Source organism: Arachis ipaensis, chromosome B9 (genome assembly GCF_059453495.1).
Source record: "Arachis ipaensis isolate K30076 ecotype BB chromosome B9, ASM5945349v1, whole genome shotgun sequence".
In the NCBI taxonomy this organism is placed as follows: domain Eukaryota; kingdom Viridiplantae; phylum Streptophyta; class Magnoliopsida; order Fabales; family Fabaceae; genus Arachis; species Arachis ipaensis.
The window spans coordinates 61,870,437-61,875,872 of NC_142444.1; the positions used below are offsets into that span (position 1 = coordinate 61,870,437).

At 37.8% G+C, this 5,436-nt stretch overlaps 1 non-coding gene across 1 annotated transcript; it reads left to right on the forward strand.

The window, feature by feature from the left end:
- Nucleotides 1-4,331: 4,331 nt before the first annotated feature.
- Nucleotides 4,332-4,439, forward strand: LOC148544859 (small nucleolar RNA R71). The gene has a single exon (XR_015900864.1). It is a non-coding gene; the product is annotated as a small nucleolar RNA R71 (small nucleolar RNA).
- Nucleotides 4,440-5,436: the final 997 nt, after the last annotated feature.

Consider the following 5,436-nt stretch of genomic DNA (forward strand, 5'->3'; position numbering starts at 1 on the left):
TCACTTAATTGCTTGTACTTTGAATTGCTGATATTGGAAGTTTGCATGCACCCCTGCTTTAAGTTTGAGTCATTGCAGTTTTTGTTTGTCTGTTTGTTTAATTTCCAAATAAGTGATAGTCTAAGTGTCTGGATAAACTTCACTTGCTTAAATGTATGCTTGCCATGCTTGTTCTGTTTCCAAAAATAAAAGAAAAGTTTGAACAAAAGTAACTTGGCTCAACTAGTGACAAATCAAGTAGAATTAAGTGGTGGTATGCATGCTTGATTGTTTAGTCAGATCACTGGAAATTGAGTGTAGAATTATCATTTTTTGTGTAGAATTTGAAAACTGTCTATGGATCTTGATGAATAAATATCTTTGGCCATGAAAAAGAAAGAAAAAGAAGAAGAAAAAGCCACTGAAAAAGGGCAACCAAAAAAAGCAAAAAAATTGAGAAAATAAGCTAGGCACCAATGGTTTGAACTTCTGAGACAAATGCCTGTGGTGTTTATGTATTAAGGATATGCTTGGATGAATAGGTTCTGAGGAGTGTTTCAACACTTGGTAACTTGGGTTAACTAACCCGGGATTATCAACCAAAAGTCCATTATCAAGAGCAACCTAAATACAAAACATTTAGTCACACAAAGAGGTGCTGGGCACCAATGTCTCAAGAAGAAATGTGAACTAAAATGCCTGTAGTGGATATGTGTAGTGCACTGATAAGAAAAAGAAAATGCCAAAGGCTTGTGCAACACATGACACTGAGCAAACAAGGAGCAAAAGAGCTCTAAGAAAAAGAAAAACAAAGAAGAGAAAAGTGCCAAGGACATAAGAATAACAAGGGGCCATAGCAGTGTTTGATGGATGCAATGAAAAAGTGATAATCTTACTTGATAAGAATGAAAAAGTGATGCTGCAACTTTCTGCATAAAACCCTTCTTATGAACTTCAAGTGCTTACTAATATAGCCAATGTAATTGCTTTCTGTTTCATACTTTCTTCTCAAGTAACTCAGGACTTGCTTAGGGACAAGCAAGTATTAAGTTTGGTGTTGTGATGCCAAGGCATCTTAGGCTAGTTTCACTAGCATTTTTCTGTTATTTTTAGTTGTTTTATGCATTTTCTTGAGCCTTAAGTAATCATTTGGGCCAAATAGTCATGCTTGTCTTAAATCATTCAAACATGAAGATTTTGATGCAAATTCCATGAGTTTTTAGTTATATTCCTTGAATGCTATGAATGAAAGATTTCTCATGAAATTTTGCAAGACTTTGATGCAGTTGTTTGGATGATTTCAGGGAAGAAGAGGCTAGGCAAGGAAGCAACAAAATCAATAAAGGAAGCTTGAATATCACATGTGGAGTTTAAGTTCCAGTTTAAGCTTAAACTGGAGCTTAAACGCCAAAACCATGAGAGCTAAGGAAAAGCTGAAAGTGGCGTTTAACCTCCAGTTTAACCTTAAACTGGAAGTTAAACGCCAGAATTAGAAATGCACCAGGGAGCATTTCCACGTTTAAGCTCCAGTTTAACCTTAAACTGGAGCTTAAACGTGTTCGACTATTTTTTTCTCCTCCAGGGTTGCTTTCTCATTTCCACGTTTAAGCTTCAGTTTAACCTTAAACTGAAGCTTAAACGTGCTCGAGCTTGTGCCTCCAGGGAGTGCCAGCGTTTAAGCTCCAGTTTAAGCTTAAACTGGAGCTTAAACGTGTTATATGGAACAGCTTGACCATGCCTTCTTCAAACATAAATAACTTGAGCTACAAAACTCCAAATGAGGTGATTCAAAATGTATTGGAAAGAAGACATCTAGAGCTTTCCAAGAATATATGGCATGCATGGTGGATACTAAAAATTGAGGGAGAAAACAGCCCCGTAATGTGCATAGAAGAGCATAGTACCAACATGCAATCAGGCCAGCTGACCTCTTCACCTTCCATGGAGTATAACTCGAGTTGTAGAACTCTAAATGATGCGCTTCTAGTTGCATTGGAAAGTAGACATCCAGAGCTTTCCAACGATGTATAGAAGTATGGGGTGGACAATGCAACTGAGCTCCCAAAATTGGCATTTTCGAGCACGTTTAAGTGACTTAAACGTTGGCTTAAACGCTGTCAAACCAACCAGCAACCTTGTCACCTTCAATCAAGCATAACTTGAGCTATAGAGATCCAATTGAGGTGCTTCCAGTTGCGTTAGAAAGCTGACATCCATAGCTTTCCAACGAGGTATAATAGTCTATATTTGGCATCAAATTGGCAAGGTTGACAAGAGAACAAAGTGACGACTCAAGAAAGGGGGTGCAACGTTTGAGTGTAGTTTAATGGATCATTATCCTTTTTGGATCAATTATGTCACTCTACCCTTCAAGCAAGCAAGGCCCATCAACAACACCAAATCAAGGCCACAAGAATCATCTAGAATAGTTTATTTTCATTTTATTGTAATTTGCTTTGAATTTCATTTTCATTTTGTAATTTAGGGAGCCTATTTAAAGGCCTTAGTTTCTGCATTTGGGACACGGAAAGGAAAGGGGAATCCAGCCCCTGAGGGGGAGTATCGGGGAGACAGGGAGAATTTTGGATCATTTTCTTTTAGTTTGTAATTGAATTCAGAGCTATGACTCACTAAACCCCTTTCATTGGGTTAGGGAGCTCTATTGTAATTCAATGAATCAATAACAGTTTTATCTTCTTCTTCAATCTTTTCTCTTGAATTTTGTTAGAAAGCTTCTCGATCTAATTCCATTGGGTAGTTGTCTTGGGAAAGAAACTACCCATAATTGGAATCCTTCGGAACCTTGGGAAAGGAATGGAGGATTCATGCTAGAGAAGCTTTCTCACAGTGAATTGGATTGGGGTTTGGATGGATATTGTGACATGTAATCCTACCAAATTGTGGTTCATGAAACTGTGTGGTATAATCAGTGATCGAGCATCATCTCTTCTTATGAACATTTAAACCAAGGGATTGGGAATTTGTTCGTTTTTAGAGAGAATTGGTGAGCCAAGGGATTGGGATCCAATCATATAAGATTGCCAAGCAAAATTCAATGAATGCATTGGTTGAGGAAGGAATAAAAATATTTTGATTCGGAGATCTCAATATCTCCTAACACCCAATGAATTCCCCATTTCTGATTTCCACTTTCTCTTTACATTCTGCAACTCAATTCATGCAATCACCCCCATTCCCTTTTAATTTCAGCAATTTAGCTTCTGCTCTTTAATTCATGCAATTTAAGATTCCGCCATTTCAATTTCTTGTCATTTACGTTTTCCGCCAATTTTACATTCCGCAATTCTCATCTAATTCTTGATTCCGCTCAACTAGACACACTTCTAATCCGAATTGCTCATTCAACCAATCCTTGTGGGATTCGACCTCACTCTATTGTGAGTTTTTACTTGACGATAACCGGTGCACTTGCCGGAAGGAATTTTGCCGATCGTGCAATTTCCTAAATCGTAGCATAACAAGTTTATGCGCATCAATTCCTCAGAGGGAAGCTCCTTATTGATCACTGGACGTCCCAGGAGGTCTTCCTCCTTGGGATTCACGTCCTCTCCTTCCCTTACAGGTTTGGCCATGGTGCTTATGTCAATGGCCTTGCACTCTCCTTTTGGGTTCTCTTCTGTATTGCTTGGGAGAGTACTAGGAGGGATTTCAGTGATCCTTTTACTCAGCTGGCCCACTTGTGCTTCCAGATTTCTAATGGAAGACCTTGTTTCATTCATAAAACTTACAGTGGCCTTAGATAGATCAGAGACTAGATTTGCTAAATTAGAATCATTTTGTTCAGAGTTCTTTGTCTGTTGCTGAGTTGATGATGGAAAAGGCTTGCTATTGCTAAACCTGTTTCTTCCACCATTATTAAAGCCTTGTTGGGGCTTTTGATCCTTCCATGAGAAATTTGGATGATTTCTCCATGTTGAGTTATAGGTGTTTCCATAAGGTTCACCTAAGTAATTTACCTCTGCTATTGCAGGGTTCTCAGGATCATAAGCTTCTTCTTCAGAAGATGCCTCTTGAGTACTGTTGGATGCAGCTTGCATTCCATGCAGACTCTGAGAGATCATATTGACTTGCTGAGTCAATATTTTATTCTGAGCCAATATGGCATTTAGAGTATCAACCTCAAGAACTCCCTTCTTCATAGGCGTCCCATTACTCACAGGATTCCTTTCAGAAGTGTACATGAACTGGTTATTAGCAACCATGTCAATGAGTTCTTGAGCTTCTGCAGGCGTTTTCTTTAGGTGAATGGATCCACCTGCAGAAGTGTCCAGTGACATTTTTGATAGCTCAGATAAACCATCATAGAATATATCCAGGATGGTCCATTCTGAAAGCATGTCAGAAGGACACTTTTTGGTCAACTGTTTGTATCTTTCCCAAGCTTCATAGAGGGATTCACCTTCTTTTTGTCTGAAGGTTTGAACATCAACTCTAAGCTTGCTCAGCTTTTGAGGAGGAAAGTACTTGGCTAAGAAAGCCGTGACCAGCTTATCCCAAGAGTTCAAGCTGTCTTTGGGTTGAGAATCCAACCATAATCTAGCTCTGTCTCTTACAGCAAAAGGGAAAAGCATGAGCCTGTAGACTTCAGGATCTACTCCATTAGTCTTGACAGTATCACATATCTGCAAGAATTCAGTTAAGAACTGAAAAGGATCTTCAGATGGAAGTCCATGAAACTTGCAGTTCTGCTGCATCAAAGAAACTAATTGAGGTTTCAGCTCAAAGTTGTTTGCTCCAATGGCAGGAATGGAGATGCTTCTTCCATGTAAATTGGAATTAGGTGCAGTAAAGTCACCAAGCATCTTCCTTACATTATTATTATTTTCGGCTGCCATCTCCTCTTCCTGTTCGAAAATTTCTGAAAGGTTTTCTCTGGATTGTTGTATTTTAGCTTCTCTTAATTTTCTCTTCAGAGTCCTTTCAGGTTCTGGATCTGCTTCCACAAGAATGTTCTTATCCTTGCTCCTGCTCATATGACAAAGAAGAAGGCACAGAAAAATAATAATAATAATGGAGATCCTTTATACCACAGTATAGGGATTCCTGTGTGAGTGGAAGAAGATGGGGAGACAAAGAATGTAATATAATGGAAGAAACACAACTGTGAGGATGGAAGAGAGGTGAGATGAGATGTTAGGATATGAATGAATAAATAGAATGAGATGGGGGAGGGATAATTTTCGAAAATTATTTTGAAAAAGAGTTAGTGATTTTCGAAAATGGTTTTTGAAAAATGTTAGTAATTTTTGAAAATTTTTGAAATCAAAAATAAAAAATAAAAATAATTAGTTAATTAAAAAGAAATTTTTGAAAAAGAGGAAAGATATTTTCGAAAATTAGAGAGAGAGAGTTAGTTAGGTAGTTTTGAAAAAGTTAAGAAACAAACAAAAAGTTAGTTAGTTAGTTGAAACAAATTTTGAAAAGATAAGAAGTTAG